Source organism: Peromyscus maniculatus, chromosome X (assembly GCF_049852395.1).
Source record: "Peromyscus maniculatus bairdii isolate BWxNUB_F1_BW_parent chromosome X, HU_Pman_BW_mat_3.1, whole genome shotgun sequence".
In the NCBI taxonomy this organism is placed as follows: Eukaryota; Metazoa; Chordata; class Mammalia; order Rodentia; family Cricetidae; genus Peromyscus; species Peromyscus maniculatus.
In genome coordinates this window covers 139,651,729-139,669,027 of record NC_134875.1, presented here as the reverse complement: position 1 = coordinate 139,669,027, position 17,299 = coordinate 139,651,729, and the positions used below count along the sequence as shown (strand labels likewise).

The 17,299-nt window shown below is 41.2% G+C and overlaps 1 protein-coding gene across 1 annotated transcript in view; it reads left to right on the top strand.

Moving 5' to 3' along the window:
* LOC143266776 (protein VCF1-like) overlaps nucleotides 1-17,299 on the top strand; it is a 463,727-nt gene that overhangs the window by 409,777 nt on the left and 36,651 nt on the right. The window lies entirely within an intron of this gene.

Here is a 17,299-nt window from a genome sequence, read left to right as displayed (position 1 = left end):
ACCTTTCAATTAAACACTTAAAAAAAATTAACCTAATGCTAAGTGGTGGTGGCACATGCCTTTGATCCCAGGACTTGGGAGGCAGAGCCACGTGGATCTCTGTGAGTTCGAAGCCAACCTGCTATACAAAGTGAGATTCAGGACAGGCCCCAAAATTACCCAGAGAAACCCTGTCTCCAAAAAATAGAAAGAAAATAGTTTACTAGAATATAAATTAGAAGTTATACCTAGACAAAGAAGTGTTTACACACATTTCGGGAAGAATCTATTGCCGGTTACACTTGCAAATTTTTCCTAACTTATCTCTCCATTGAATGAAATTAAAGGGGACAATTAACTAAATGGTAAAAACACCCATGCTTGTTGCACTTGTAATTTAATGTAAAAATTCTTTAACAAAAAATACTTCATATGGTGAAAAATTATAAAATATTGCATGTCTAAATCAAATGATATCATCATGATATAGATGCTATATGAATAAAATTATTCAGGAGATGTGTATATACTTTTAATTTGTAAAAAAAAAAATATAGCCTGTGAGTGTCTTTCCTGAGGTATTTGTACAAAGCAGACTCATTTTATACAGTTTTAGTTGCATGTGGAAAATGAAAGACTTGTGCAATCTGTTGAATTCTTCAGTCATCAGCTTTCATGTGCAGGGATCATGTCCAAATCATAAGAATATGTTCATAAATTAATGCATTCAATATAGTTAAAAAATTTAAAGCTACGTTTAAACGTTTATATCTCTGTGTGTGTCTGTATGCAGACACATGTTATGGTCTATGTGTGGTAGTTGGGAGACAACTTGTTGTAGCTGGTCCTTTCCTAATGTCCCATGCAATCTGGTTTGAAATAGACCATCAGGCTTGGTCTCAAGGGCCTTTAACCACTTTTATCATTCAATAATTTCATTCATGCACATGATTTTCTCTGATCAGATCTACCATAAAATTTGTCTTCTGTGCCCCCTGGCACCTTTCTGTCCCAGCTTCATGTACTTTGTAACATCCTCCTGAGACCATGGAATGGTGCCTGTATGTGCACGGCTTTAAGAGCTTCTACTGGAGCAGGGGTCTCCTCTCAGGAACCAAATCCCTAACAAAACTGGATTCCTCCCCAATAATCGTCTACTGCTGATAGCTCCTTAGCCATGGGTGTAAACTCAGGAACTGCATCCTAATCAACGCTGAGATTTTTCCCGGATTGATCTTGTGAATATGTTGTGCACATGGTCACATCTGTCTTTGAATTCATGTGGGCCACAGTTCTGTCATGTTGAGCAAATAAATGAATTTTCCCTGAAAGTGTCCACCTTTGACTTTTACAATCTTTCTTTCCCTTCTTCTCTGACGGTCCTTGAGACTTGGAAGGGACAGATTCATGGTTTAGATGTCCCATTTGGGGAGAGCATCCCAAGTCTCTTATTCTTTCAAGTTGACCATTGAAGGATTTGTTGTTAATTGCTATCTACTGCAAAAAGAGTCTTTCATATGACCGTTGAGAGATGAAGTAATGGATGTAAAGAAAAGTTAGAGGGAAGTTTAATATTATTTCCATTAAGCAAAGTAACAGAACTAAATTCTATTTCCAGTGAAACAATTTAAGAGAATTTTGGCTGCCAGTACTTTGGTTGGAGGATTATTCCTCAAGGATTTCATCCACAGTGTCTGTAGGACAATAGAGTCATTATAATCCCTGATTTTCAGAGCAGCAGAGAGGACCAGACTAGGGAGCAATCCACATCCCAAGTTGTACATTTCTTCCTTAGATGGTCGGTTCTTTGAGGCTAACAACTGGGCTCTAGGGTCTACAGTGTTGGGACCCTTGGGCCCTAAGAGGGGCTATTGTCAGAGGTCCAACTCCAAGACTCTCAAGACCTCTGGCCCTCTCAGACTCCTGGAACCCTTCCAGGGAGGTGGATCCCACCCTTTTCCATCTCTGGCTCCTCACAGCCTTCTGTCTTTCTTCAGCATCAGTGCTTTGGCTCCTCTGTCCTTCTGTTGTCCCTTGTTGCATCCTCTCCTTCTGCTCCCCATCCTTTCTGCCCCAGCCTGTCTGTCCCAAGAACTCTTCCACTGCCCCCTTGCTGCCACTGGTGCTACCACAAGGGCTGCTGCCTCTGCAGGGACAGCAGAGGCTGCTTCTAGGCGTCTGCTGTCTCAGCTGCCCTCTCCTGTTCAAGCTACCAGCTTAGCCCAGGGGGTCATGAAAAACAAAACCCCAGACACCAAATTGGCAGAAAAGACCACAAGGGACGTTTTTATAACTGATCTAACATTATAGCAGCAGAGGGCAAGCTGACTCAGAAAGTGAATCATGCTGCCAGCTCATACAGCAAGAATGGGGGTGTGGCAAAAGTCTTTGCATCAGTAACTTCACAACCCTTCATGCTGATGGAGTGTTGTGAACTGCACCTATGGCAGCCATCCCTCCGGGCCACCAGAGCATCCCACTGCTGCCCTCTGTCCTGGGTGAAATGGCTGCAGAGCCTTCTGAGGTGTATACCCAGGGCTGTATATTTGCTTTTGATGCCAAAATGCAAACCCATACAAAACCTCTTCAAGCTGTTTGAGAACACCCTGGCAGGTAGAGCACCTTCTGGAGCTGGAGATGGTATGCACATGTCTTGGCACTGCAGTGTGCTCAAGGCCTCTGTGCACTGCTCCAAGCCACCAGGATACAACCAGGGCATTTGGGAGACTTCCAAATCGAGCCGCTTAAGGCTGACAGGCACAAGCAGACAGACAGCCTGTGACAAAGTGCAGTGTGAGAGTCTGAGTCACACACAGAGAACATTCAAAGGAGATTTACAGTAGAGTCAAGGGAAGCTCCAGATAGCACTAACAATTCCAGCATTTAACAGCACTGAAAATTATTTAACAATGATGAATGGGGCCTAATATCCCGGGCTGGAGTGAGAGGCAGGTCTCTCTGATCTGTCGCAGAAGGACAAGCATTACTTGGCATTTTAACCATAATTGATTAAAAGTAATTGGTGTGGGATGGTAGAAGTAAAGGACAGACGTTTTAACAGAAGACAGTAAGTGGGGTAGAGTAGGTCTAAAAGCAACCTAAGATGTAAAAGGACATCTAAAGAGCAGTGGGAAATGCAGCAACCACTGTGTCTCCAATTTTCTGTGCTTTGTCCAGGTAGATCACAGATAATGCAAGGAAAGAGGTACTGTAGAAATCAGGCAGGGGTGTTTTTGTTCTATGGCAGTGAGCAAGACTTTAGACCACATGACAGAAATCCCAGGAGACAGGGTGGCAAGGAAGGCTTAGTGCACACATAAAATATTCACGCTGAAGCCAGATGTGGTGGTATATGTATTTAAACCCAGCAGTCAGGTGGGAGAGGCATGTGGATCTCTGAGTTTGAGGCTATCATGATCTACAGAGTGAGTTCCAGGATATCCAGGGCTAGGCAGAGAAACCCTGTCTCAAGATAATAAATATCAGAAAGAAAACAAGCTAACATCCCCTCAAACAATTAAACTGAATTCCTTAAGGTCACCCACTTTAACAGTGAGTCTTCTGAGATTCAGATGGCTTTTGGGTGGTTCTTTCAGTAAGATTATTGGCCACAGAATAAAGCCCTCAAGGTCATCCTGGGTCTGCTCTCGGGCTGAAGTGGAAATAGTAACAGGGAAGGATTGTAAAAATTTGCCAGGAGTTCCTTCGGAGGCATTCACCAAATCCTAGAAGTTCCTAAAAGGTCCCTGAGTACAGTGTCCCTAGTGTTCATTGCAAGGGAGGAGGATGTGGAAAGGCCAGACATGGGGCAGCCATGCAGTGAGGAAAAGTGCTATTACTAGGGATCTGGTGGGGTAGGGTACCTACTGTGTTCCTAAGGGTCTCTCTGCATCTCGGCTTCTTACCTCTGCTTTGGACAATCCAGAAACTGCAACAGAGCTCACCAGAAAATACGGAATTGGGGGTATGGGACCCAACAGACCACTCTTGAAGGCAAATGAATCTAGTTAATGATGGTGGCACAAATAGGCCCAACTAGAGCTTCAAACCCTCTGGAGACATTTTCCTAAGTGACTGCTTGATGTGGAATCTACCTTCCAAATCAAACCTTATCATTGAACGCAGACATATTTTCTTTTGGAAGGCTAGACATGAACTCTCACAAATGATGGGTTTTCAGACAAGACTGGATGGTCAGTCATGAGGCTTTTACCATATCCTTAAAGGGCACTTTTACTGTGCCCATCCCAACAGGAACTAAACATGTCTGCCTGGGCTTTGACTGGGAAGTTTGCCTAGTAGTAAATTCTCTCTGAAACCTTTTGAGTGTATCCTCACCGTTTATAGACCAAGTTAGCATTTTACACAAATTCGTGCAAAGAAAGCTGTTCTGTCAGGCACATCTTTCTACCTGCAACTTTGTACTCTCGGTGTGGAGTATGAATGTTGAGGAGAGGACTAACGTCACGGTCAAGGCCAAAGAGATCATCAAATACTTGTGTGCCAGCTTGTACCAAGACCAAGTGCCTTGCTGTTCACAGTGCTGTGTTTTTAAATGCTCAGCTGTTATATGCACACCTATAAAGACTCCCTGCACTACTGATTGTCAGTGGAGTCTAATGAGGAAACACTGATCCTGGAGGGTTCCATTTTGGCATTACCAAAATGTGTGTGTTCATCTGCTTCCCAGACATATGTCCTTGCATTAGTTAACAAGTTTGCATGGCTCCTTCTGAGCACAGATGAAAACGGTTTCCAAATTTTTCATGGACAAATGTTTGTAGTAAACTCTCTCTGAAAAGAGCCACAGTAGTAAGAACAAATGTACACGATGGCATTGCACATGGCTTTCTAGAAATATATGATTAGATATAGCCTCTTGTTATTTGTGTGTATGAAATATATAGGTGTGTGATGTATATATCACACTTTTATGGCACACATATACATCATATATTATTACATGTATCAGTTTTATAAAACCTTTGATTTGCCTCTACATTCCTAGGCCCAGCAGTCCAAGGAGGATCCACACAGAACAGAGAAACAATTGACTGGTGAGAAGGATGTTACACCTTAAAGGGACCAGTATCAGTAGAGGACCTGCTACAAGCCACAAAAATATACAAAGTAGAATTTCAGCTGATTATGACAAAACTAATACCTGGACAAATCCAAGGGCCTTCCAGAGGTCAAACTGAGGCTCAAGGAGTCTTGGTGATATTTGGCTTTTGATTATTAGCCATTTCCTGCTATGAGTTTCTTGTGTGCTTTTGTAGCTTTTCCATCATTTATGGGGCACCATTTCCCTACTACTGAAGGAATATTTAGATGACCATCTGCGCTAACAGCTATGCACAGCCAGAACCCCAGTTCAACCTCCATGTAATTATCATCATTGGGAGCATCCGGCCAGGTCCATCCCCAGAGGGAGGGAAGAATCTTATCAGAGATACATCTGTACTATCTAAGGACCGACTTAAGTCTCCAGACTACCTGTTTGAGAATGCCTGGCAGATGTGCGACTTAAGCTTAAAATCCTCCTTTGTCAAATCTTATCTCTAGCTCCAGATCTCTCTTTACCTATCACCAGAGGCATCTAGCTGTACATAAGTTGCCTAATGACAGAGCACAATTTCCCCCATCCTGAAGAAAAACTGCAGATAGCTTGGATAGATAAGAGACACAGGAAAAAAGAAGGCAGTTTTATTTTCTCCTATTGACCTAGCAATTTATATATTCTTAACGTTTTCTACCAATCACATTTAAGATTATAGTTGAGCACATAAGATGCCTCTTCTTAAATATTTCCCGAATTTAGCCTTTAGTTAATTCTTTTCCCCATTGGTCACTTCTCATTTGGGTTGCAAATGGTAATTAACAATTATTGCCCTTCTCTGTGATTCTTATCAACCCTCTGTTTGCCCTGGAAGTCTGGCTTTGCACTGCCAAGGGATTACTGCATATATATATATATATATATATATATATATATATATATATATAGAGAGAGAGAGAGAGAGAGAGAGAGAGAGAGAGAGAGAGAGAGACTTCCAGGACACCGGAAGGAGGAAGAGGAAGAATAAATGACTGCAATAAAGCTCTGTGTGCTGAGATTCTATTTCCTGAAAATAGTCCTCACCTTTCGAAGTTCTCTGTCCTGAACCCCTGGGATGTATAATGTTAAGGCTGGACCCTCTAATATTATACATGAAGGACCACCGAGACCAAGTTCTCAGCACAAAGGACATTTATTTGGCCCAGGAGGACAAAGGACAGGAAGTAAGAGACAAGGACAGGAGATAATGGATGAGGGAGAAGGGGAAGGAACAAGAGTGAGGAGTTAGGTGTATTTGTCCCAGAAAGACAAAGAACTGCCTCTGCGTAGAGAGGAGACAGACATGGTTCATAGGAAAATGGCAGTTTATAAAGGCACAAGGGGAAACCCCATGTTAGGATGAGGTGCTTAAATTTAATTAATCATGTTGAGCCAAGTGGGCTTTTGATAGCTGGACTTCAATACTTTGATAGCTAGACCTCAATACTTTGATTGCTGGAACTTGGTAGTCAGCCTCAGGAGGAGGAAATGTCCAAATAAGGGAATGGACGTTGGTGCCTATCCTTAGGAAAGTAATCCTGTGGTTCTTAGCAAGGCAGAGGCAATGGGGGAGGAGGGCAAGGCCTCCCAGAGCCATATTGCCATGGTTGGGCTAGCTAGAGTCCCTTCAACCTGTTCAGAGAAAGTTGAGGCACCCTGTGCCATTCAGGATGAGGTCAGCTGGAAGGAGATGGCCTACACAGAATTCTTTTGCTCTGGCTATTCAGTATCCTTTAATCTGCAGGATTCCTCCATTGCCCTTTGTTTTTTATGACACAGAAGAGTTTTGTTAGAGTAGCTGGTTTCAAGAACACTCACGAATCTCAGCTTGTTTACTACATTTTACGGCTTTTTTTTTCTTTCTGAATCAGTCTTTCCTGACTTGCACTGTTATAAAGGCCAAAGATAGTTCAGTTTGGAGCTCACAGTGCAGCTAGGGATATTGCATTTCCCTGCATTGATGTGTTAATGCATGAGCAATGTGGACAGTTATTGTTCTCACAAGGCAAGGGTAACAACAAGTACCATCATACACAGACACAAAACAGTCAACTCACTTTCCTTGTGGGCCCCCTGGGAAAGGAAGTAGAGGGTGTTGGTGTTATGTCTCCATTTTCCTTTATTACTTATTGTCTTCTTGGGGTTCACATTCATCACCCTACCCTGCCTACAGGCTTTTAGTGAATAAGCTCTGGAGAGTTAAAGATGATTGGGGCCTCATTCATGTACCATGTTTCAGGACATCCAATTATAATGGTTTTGTGTGTAGGGGCCTGGCCTGGGAGCTGATCATCAGGAAGCAGTTGGTTAGAAGACTGATGATGCTGAGCCCCAGGGTGATGCTCTTGTCATATTTTAGAAGATGACTGTAAAGTGATGCTTCCAAACCTAGGGTCCCTTCTAAAGCCAGAGACAGATATGGGCATCATCGACATTGCAAAGCATGGCATGTCCACTGTGGGAAATATTACTTCTTTGGATACTTCAAAAGTAACTCACTGCTGGTTTGACATCAGATTTTGCTTGCAGTTAAAGGATTCTCTGATATCTAGTGCAGACCCCTACTGCTTGCCATCAACTGTTCTGGACAGAAACAAATTTGGTGAACTCATGCTAACTCATGAAGAAGGAAAATGTTTTCTTTGGTGTACATAGTTGTCCTTGAACCAAAGACTGATCATGTCGGCACATTTTTAGGAAGATCTGTGTTAATAAATCCATAATACATTTTTAAGAAACACTAATGTGCATTTTCACAGCAATATTAGGACCATACAATTTCTTATAGCAGTTGGAGTCTCTTGGGCAAATAAGGGGGCATGGATGATGAGCACACAGGACTTTGGGAGACAATGAGGATGAAGTGCTTTCCTGAGGAAAATATCACCAGAGGCTAAAACAGCCAAACTAAAATATTTTCCTCTTTATTTTTCAGCACTAGAAACAAAGCAAAGACAGCAGTATTCTATTTGTTCCATATAGACAACTCCAAGCATGGCAGTGTTTTCTCTTTTCGGTATTTAGGATATCATTGCAAGTTTGAACACGCATGTGACAGTGGGTCATAATTTCATTGTTTCTGGTCGGTTCGAGTTTGGTTTTTCCTAAAATGTATACACAGTTCTGGCTGGTGAACTGACAGTTTCTCCTACATCACTTCAGCTGGTTGGTTCTGAAGTTCAAGAGTCTACCATGTTTTTCTTTCCCCACCAGAAAGTGTTTTATTCCGCCATGCTGTACCTCAAAGTCCACTGCAGCGAAATCATATGCAGGACTGAAGTGGCCTGTAGGGTTTGGTGCGGCGCTTTTTATAAAATCCCAGGAATCGGCGTCGTTTATGCACTATTCAAGGCTTTCCAAAGGAAATTCTGTTGAGGAAGTCTGGAACTGCTCTGTTCATGTTGTAGGTTCATGTAGTTCATGTTGTAGGAAGCCAAAGGTGTTGGTGAGGACAACATGCAGTCACCCTTATGCTGTCTTCCTGTTTGAAATCTGCCCCTGAATCGCTCACGATAAAGTCATACAATTTGCTGCAAAGAATTCTTGTTCATGGATCAATTGATTCCTAGCAGTTAATGCTACTCAACACTGTGTCACTTGTAATTTTGTGCTTTCTTTGGCGTGGTGTGTAGACCAAACCTTGGGAGGTATTAACTTTTTTCTTTGCTTGCTATTGTACTTATTATATTCAAACTCTTATTTCTAGTTACGTTTTTAATCAACATAAACCAACAAAGAATTTTCCTCAGCATCTTCTTGGCTTTACATGACTGGAAACCACTGACAGCTTGAAATTTATGTATTTAGAACCAACTCTCCCCATTGGAATTGACTTCATAAAAATGTCTGGCTCAAACAAAAAGTCTGAAAAGAGAAGAGGAGGTGGAGAAGAGGAGGGGCCGCTGTCCGGAACTGGAGAGATGGCTCAGTGGTTAAGAGCTCTTGCTCTTAACTTACTGCAGACACCAGAGTTTCCACCCCCCACCCCCCACCCCCACCCCCACCCCCCCACCAGCACCCAGAGCCTATGTCAAGAGACACATAACTGCTTTTAACCACCACCCCAGGGTATCTATGCTCTCCTCTCTTCTGAATTTGGTCACTTGAACTCACATGTACACACACAAAAAAAAAAAATATAGGAAACTATTTAAAGTGATATCAAAGTGTAGCATATCTATTTTCTCCACATAAGCACCAGGTTTGTAGGCTACAGAATTGCTAGAAATTGTGGGTTAGTATATAGATTAAAAGGGAAAGGACCTAGGAATATATGCTGAGGTTCAAATATTGGCTCTCCAATTTGTTTGTTATGCAACATCTTCGAATTTACTTCTGAGACTCCATTTCCTTGCATATAGCACAGAGATATATTACCCATCTCACGAGTTTGTTTTGTGATGATAAAGAGAATGTATTGAAAGTGTTCAGGAGTGTCTGACACTTTTGAATGGCAGTGTAATTTCTATTCTAACTATGGTACCACATAAAAGGAAATATTCATCCTAGAAGTAATTAGTTTCATACTACCATTTGGCAAAGAGTTACAGTTAGAGAGCACAGATTTTTGACCTATTTTAGATAATTGTGATAAATTTTAGGCAGACAGAACTGCAAACTTGTATGCAGTAGGATTCGACAAGTGTCTCTACGTTCATAAGACTGCTTGCAATGTCATGTTTCACTACCCACATGTCTATGTAGCCCCCAGAAGAGTTTCACAGGAATCAGAAAGCATGCTGGAAAAGTTCAGATAACATGCTTGGTCATATGATCTTTCTGTACTTAAACTGTGTAAGATTCCTACTATTGATTTCATTCAGAAAGCAATTGGCAAGGATTCTATTCCCTTTCTAATATCTACATTGGAAACCACTTCTTGCTTTGGGGGAACACAATTGTCAGAAGAAAAATTTCTGTCAACAAAAATTTATAGTCTCAAGTAGGTAATGAAAACTTCCTCCATGTTTCACAGACTCCATCCATAAGGTATTTTATTTTATTTATTTATTTTATTTATTTATTTATTTATTTATTTATTTATTTATTTATTTATTTATTTATTGGTTTTTCGAGACAGGGTTTCTCTGTGTAGCTGCACGCCTTTCCTGGAACTCGCTTTGGAAACCAGGCTAGCCTCGAACTCACAGAGATCCGCCTGCCTCTGCAGTCCGAGTGCTGGGATTAAAGGTGTGCGCCACCACCGCCTGGCCATAAGGTATTTCATAATTCATGTGGGGAGCAGAATGAGAGTTTGTCTTTGCCTGTCAACTTTGAAAAGTGACATCTGACTGGTATCTGCATAGGGTCCCCCTTAGAGCTAAGTGGCATTTCCAAAAGGAACCAGCACATACATGGCTGTGGTATAAAACACATTCAAAAGGGGTTCCTTCTCCATTGAGTCTGCAGCTTTCCTTTTTAGAGAAAAGCCTTTCTCCCCTTATATATAGAATAGTACAGTCCGTAGGAAAGGAGTTTTCACAGGATGTAGAGGGAAATGCATTTGATGTGTCTGCATGCCCGTTCTGACTTACAGGTATATGACCTTTCGCCAGTGCCCAACTCTTCATTGTTGCTGATTCATTCCTAGATTCACTTCGTGGAAGTAGTCTGCATTTGTGACTCATGTTTTATCTTCTATTTCAATGACTGTAGCACATCTTGTGTTTCTTCAAACATAAACCTTGTTTTGCCATCGTCTTCTAGCTCCACACAGAAAGTCCGCGTGTGGGGCGTTTACCCACCACGCCCACAGTTCCCCATAGTTTTCTTGAGTGCAATCAGCAGGAAATATTAGATAGAAGGATTTATAGCGGAGAATCTTGCGGAGATAAACAGATAGAAAATAAAGGATAGCCTCGAGAGAGCCTGGAACCTATTCCAACGGGCCCCGACTGTCTCTAGCCCAGGATTTTTATAGAGACGCCAAGGGGTGGAGCAAAAGACCTCCTCCCCCAGCACAGCCAAGTGCAGACCATCTCAGACACCTGCACTCAGGCCCGTGGTCCTGATCATCCTCTATTCGGACCTGCTGGAATAAGCCACGAGGAACCTGAAAAAGGGCTCCCACAGGTCCCCCCTTCTTTATATATAAAGAAATGACTATTAATGGCTTACAGCAATCTCCATAGCTGTTACACATCCAAGTATGGGAGTAGAGGATGATATAGATGGCATTTCTCTTTTGAATTAGGTCCAAGGTGACTACAGCAGTCTTAGCTGCCTCAAGCCCTTTCTAAACCAAAACTCTTAAGGCGACTACAAACTTAAAGAATCTCTTAGCTTCATCATTACCATTAACAGGTTAACATAAATATTGCTATACATAGTCACAATTCTCCCAATCTTACAACACAAAGCAAACTCTTAACAGAACCATTTGAATTAGCATATATGGTGCTATATATAGTTAACAATTTTCTCCATCTTACAACTTTAATTCAGTCATTTGAATTTTCTTGTTAACAGAACATAGGAAAAACTTCAACATATTCACATCAAACTTAAACATTTCCTTAGCTCCACAAAACCAGGGTGCATTAATATCAATAGGTTTCTGCAAACATAATTCAATCTCATAACTCCTCCTTTTCTTTATAATTTTTTAAACAAAAACTCAAACCTAGTTAGAGGAACCCAAACTTATACAATTCCTACAAACCCATATTGAAAAGCAATATTTTCAATCTAAACATTAACACTTTTTAGCAAAACATCCAAAAGCAGTTTCTTAATAAAACTCTTTACACACTTTAAAAGTAGTCTCTTAGTATACTCCATTTGCATTTCTTACTAACAAAACATGACATTAATCCACTCAAACAACAATTTAAATTAAATAGACTAAGGAATATTAACTCTCCCTTTTCTTTATAATTTTAAGCAAAATCTCAAGCCTAGTTAGAAAACCCGAACTTTTCTGTTTAAATATTTCCATTTGTAACACAAAACCAGTTCCATAAGTAATTCCATTTTTACATAAACAGTTCCACAAAACTGTTCCTAAATCACCAGTTAATAAAGCATATTTGCATACACAAAATTGCATCTTGATTCTAAGTAGAAATACATTTCTTCATTTAAACAGTTCCATTTTTTTTTTTTTTTTTGGTTTTTCGAGACAGGGTTTCTCTGTGTAGCTTTGCGCCTTTCCTGGAACTCACTTGGTAGCCCAGGCTGGCCTCGAACTCACAGAGATCCACCTGGCTCTGCCTCCCGAGTGCTGGGATTAAAGGCGTGCGCCACCACCTCCCAGCGCAAATATATTTCTTATTAATTCTTATATACTTATATTCATTCCATCTTATTTCTTATTTAAACTTACATTTGCAACTAGCATCTTACAAGCTTATTACTACATGTCTGAAGACTACCTTAGATACTTCTTGCAAGCTTATATTCTTAAAGGAACTCTATAAATCTATTTTACAAACTTATATAGGGCTACCATTAGCATGTATCTAACTTAGAAAACACCTAAAGATTTCTTAACACAGATCTAACAAGACAGAATAATTTCTACAAACTCACATATCTTATTTTCGTCTTTCTACTTCTTACTCTTATCACCATCTCTATTAGAAAGATTCTCTTAACTAGACAGGAAGTACGTACATCATTTCTAAAGTTTAGAGTTTATAGTCAGCTTTGTTATAAAGCACTGGGATTTAGTGAGTGTTGTCATTATAGAGTTGTGATACTTGTTGCTAGGGGATTGTAACATTCTTGGGACAAAGCCACACCCCAAAGTTGCCAAGTTCTCTCAGCCTTTCCGAACCGGCAGAGATGCACTGTCAGCGGTAAACGGTTTTTAACTAGAAGCTGTCCCTTCACCCAAATTCATAATAGCTCCCCTAAGAACTTCAATTCAAACAAACATTTCTAGTACAGCAGTATTTTTGGTTCGTTCTACCAAAAAACTTCACTTCACTCTGAGGACGAAATCACCATATTTAGCTGCTGTAAAGCTCTTCGCCAAATACTGCACAGCTATTAGGTGATATAAAGTATTTTTCCAAAGGAGCTAGTGAAGGCAAAAGCGGCACAGCTCTGAACTCCATTTCCTCACTGTTTGCATTCACCAGTGACAAAACCTCAGAAATACTAATCGAGCCACTTTCATTCTGGTTCCTTTATAGGAAATGTCATTGGAGCTGACTTTTTACCAAGCTTTTTACCAGACGCTCCTGTAACCACTGAGCTTCATTCTCCTCTTGTGAAAAAACACAAATATGTCCTCGACCCCATATTAACACATGATCGGGACCCTTCCATAATCCCAAGTAGCAATCTTTCCATTTCACTTGAGTTTCAGGATTTAGTATTTTCACTTCATTAGCTTTAACTCCTGATGTTATAGCAGCTGTAATATTTAGAAATTTTTTTATAAGGAACTTTCAGGTGAAGCAACTCTTTTGTAAAACAGCTAGATTTTCTGGAGTTTGTTTCTTATCTATAAAGCAGTCATTTCTTTTCTGAATGCCGGTTTTCTTGTCTCCTAATTAGATTTGCAAAGGAATTACTCATTGCAGGCAGTTTGTTCAAAAGGCAAAGAACTTTTTTAATTTCAACATAAGTTTCTTCATATCTAAGACAACATTCAGTGTGTAAACTGCTTTCTCTTGTTTTAAGGATTTTAAAGTGGCTTGTTTGATCTTATAGGTAGCTTTTTGACAACATTCAGTGTATAAACTGCTTTCCCTTGTTTTAAGGATTTTAAAGTGACTTGTTTGATCTTATAGGTAGCTTTTTGTCATCCAACTACCATAAAAACTTTGCACAGCTATTAAGGTAAATAAGGCATTTTACCAACGGAGCCCCAAACCGCGAAGCACCTAGTTCCATATCCTTTCAATTTTTCATTGGAACTGACACTTAAACTCTTAGACGATTTTCCTCCTTATACTTTTAAAAGCTATATTTTAATTTTAAAGCTGACAAAAGTGTTTCAGGGCAATGTCGACATCTTTAGCGGAAAAACTACTTTTCCCAGAATGCATTTCCCTTATATCAGTCCATAATAATATCAGTCCCTTATATCATTTCCCATATTTCTTTTCAGGTCTGAGAGTCAACTGGTTCTCTTTTACTAGACTTGCCTGGGAGGTTTGAACAAAGTCTCTAGCCTTTGCAATGGGAGATTTGAACAAGCATTTTACATTTTCAGCTATGGGATATTAGGAGATTCCTATTCTCTCCTCAGCTGGCTTCAACAGGTGTCTCTCCTTCATTTGACAGTGATCCCTGGATCAGAACCACACCTGCCTCGTTAGCGCGCATTGAGGCTGGCATTTCTGATAGCAACTTTCCTCAGGGCTTGTGTTTGTTTTAGCCAGTCAGTGAAAACCAAGATCATGTACAACAGCTTTTCCATAGTTCCTTCAGAGAGATTTTCTCCCACTGATCTTATTCATTTTGCTTGTTCCTCCCCCTGAATCTGCCTCAAATTCTAGCAGCTTTTTCCAGGTCATATATTTTCTGGGGAGGAATCTGCCCCCTCTCCCTCTGTTCTTCAGAGTCTTTCTCCCTGACAGTATCCAGTTTGGTCTCAGTTTATCCCCTCTACCCCAGAAACAGTTTTTGACACTACAGTGGTGGCTTTCCCTGCTACTGCAGGTAGGGCTTTAGTCCGTTTGTTTTCGGGGTCTGTGTGGTTTGCATACAGACTGAAAATCTAACAAGGGAGGTTTTTGCCATTTCTAAACTCCCATTAGGACAGGTGTTTTGCCTCATCAGGCCTTCACCTGACCCAGTCCCCCAGTGGGTTGTGTTTGCTTGTCTGGGTGCCCAAGGACAGAGCTTATGCCAGAGGCAATCACCCCTCAGGGCTACACTCCCTCATCTCAGGGAGTCAGTTGAAACAAAGCTTTTCTCAAAGAGATACTTTCTCTGACAGAAAAGAAAGCTTTACCCCTGGATAGTTCTGTTCTGCCCTGGCTGGGCTTTTCCCCCCAGACAGCGTTCTGACTCAGCAGCACAACTGCTTCAGACACAGTTCAGCTTTATTGTTTTCCCAGAAAGGTCCTTTCTCTAATAGGAAAGCTTTTCTCAGATTTCTTTTTGCAGTTGTGGACCTATCAACCCAGGACTTGTAGGAAAGCAGACAACTGTGCTTTTCCCACCGGCTTTAGCTTTGTTTGTTCATTAGCAATCTTCCCTGGGTCCTGTACCTTCCTGCCTCAGCTCTGTGCTCCAGGAAGTTTACCAGTGCACAAACCCTAGTATCCATGAAATGCACTCCAACTCAGAGATGCTGGCCAGTCACCCCTGGGTTTTTGGTCAGAAGCGAGGATACAATGCTAACAGTTTGCATTGCTTCAGGGGATCTTTGCATTAGGACGATTAGGAGCACCTTTTCATTCTGAAAAGCTCACTCAAAACCCTTGATGCCTCAGCTCGGCTGCAACTGAAAAGCTTGGCTTTTTTGCTTTTCTCAGGTAAAGTTTCCTGCCCTTTTGGGCTCTCTGTAGCTCTTCACCCACACTCTCCCAAGCATTTCCCTCAGGGTACTCTGACCCACTGTCTTTTACTAGCTTGAAGAGACAGAGCTTAGAAGAGGTTTTTATGAACTTGTCCTTGCCTCTTGCATTGCAGGGAGGATTGTTAAAGCTTGAAAGAGAACTTAGAGAGGTTTTGCTGTCTTAAGAGGTTTGTTGTTTTCCCTTAGAGCTAATCACAGGTGGTCTCCATACTAATATCTTCAGGTGATTCTAATTTTTGTCCTACTGAGACAGAAAGTTAAAGGCTTATTTTTTAAGTTTAAGAGAGCTTTTGAGAAAGATTAAGGCTTTTTAGAGAGATTTCCCCCCCAAGTTTTCCAAGAAAAGCTTTATAGTTTAAGAGAAAGATTCCCCCCCCCCCCCCCGGAGAAAGACCAACTTTTCCCAAAACTTCCCAACTTTAAACTTTGACTTCTTACACCCCCATTTTTGCCTCAGGGAGAAATCACTTTCTCCTGCTGCTTGGACTTAGCATTTCAGCTGTCCCCAGGTCAAAAGCTTCCATAGGAAATGTTTTCTTTCCCATAAGCTCAAAGAAGAGCTTTTTTACTACCTGTAAAGCCCAAAGAAAGATTTTTTTCCCCAGTTGGCATTTATAGCTACCAAAGTGAGAAAATTGAAGAGTTTTTCTGTCTAGTTGACTTACTTATTTTTTCCTACACAATCTTACACTTCTAAGTTTTTCCTAAACTATATTACTACCCTATACCTTATACTTATTTTTTACAGATAGAAATTGAGAAAGGGAGCCAGGCGGTGGTGGCGCACGCCTTTAATCCCAGCACTCGGGAGGCAGAGGCAGGCGGATCTCTGTGAGTTCGAGGCCAGCCTGGGCTACCAAATGAGTTCCAGGAAAGGCGCAAAGCTACACAGAGAAACCCTGTCTTGAAAAACCAAAAAAAAAAGAAAAAAGAAAAAAAAAGAAATTGAGAAAGGGATAGAAGATAGAAAATTTTGACAGAAGAGAATTTCGCTGCAGCATCGGACATCCTTCCATCTGCTTTCCTTTTCTCTCAAGGATAAAGCCCCTGCCTCCCAGAAAAAATATATTTTTTCCATAAAATCGGCATGCCTATCCACTGGCAGGGCTGACAGCACTTTCACCAAAAACTCTGTAATAAATCTATTATTTTCATTTATCTTTAGTCCCTATTACTTTGTCTTTAGTCCCTGTTCATTTGTCTTTAGTCCCCCCTTTTTTTGTTCCCCCTTTTTTTCTTTAGTCCATTTTTTTTTCTTTAGTCCCTGTTCACGGCGCCATTCTGTGGGGTGTTTACCCACCACCCGCACAGTTCCCCCAGAGTTTTCTTGAGTGCGATCAGCAGGAAATATTAGATAGAAGGATTTATAGCAGAGAATCTTGTGGAGATAAACAGATAGAAAATAAAGGATAGCCTCGGGAGGGCCTGGAACCTATTCCAACGGCCCCGACTGTCTCTGGCCCAGGGTTTTTATAGAGACGCCAAGGGATGGAGCAAAAGACCTCCTCCCCCAGCACAGCCAAGTGCAGACCATCTCAGACACCTGCACTCAGGCCTGTGGTCCTAATCATCCTCTATGCAGACCTGCTGGGTAAAGCCACGAGGAACCCCAGAACAGGCTCCCACATCCGTGTCACCATTTTCTCCCTCCCATCTTTTGGTATAGTCTAAATAAAATTCTTCAAAATTAAGTTTATCAAAAGGCATATTATGAGCCACTTTGATCAGAGAATACAAATGGA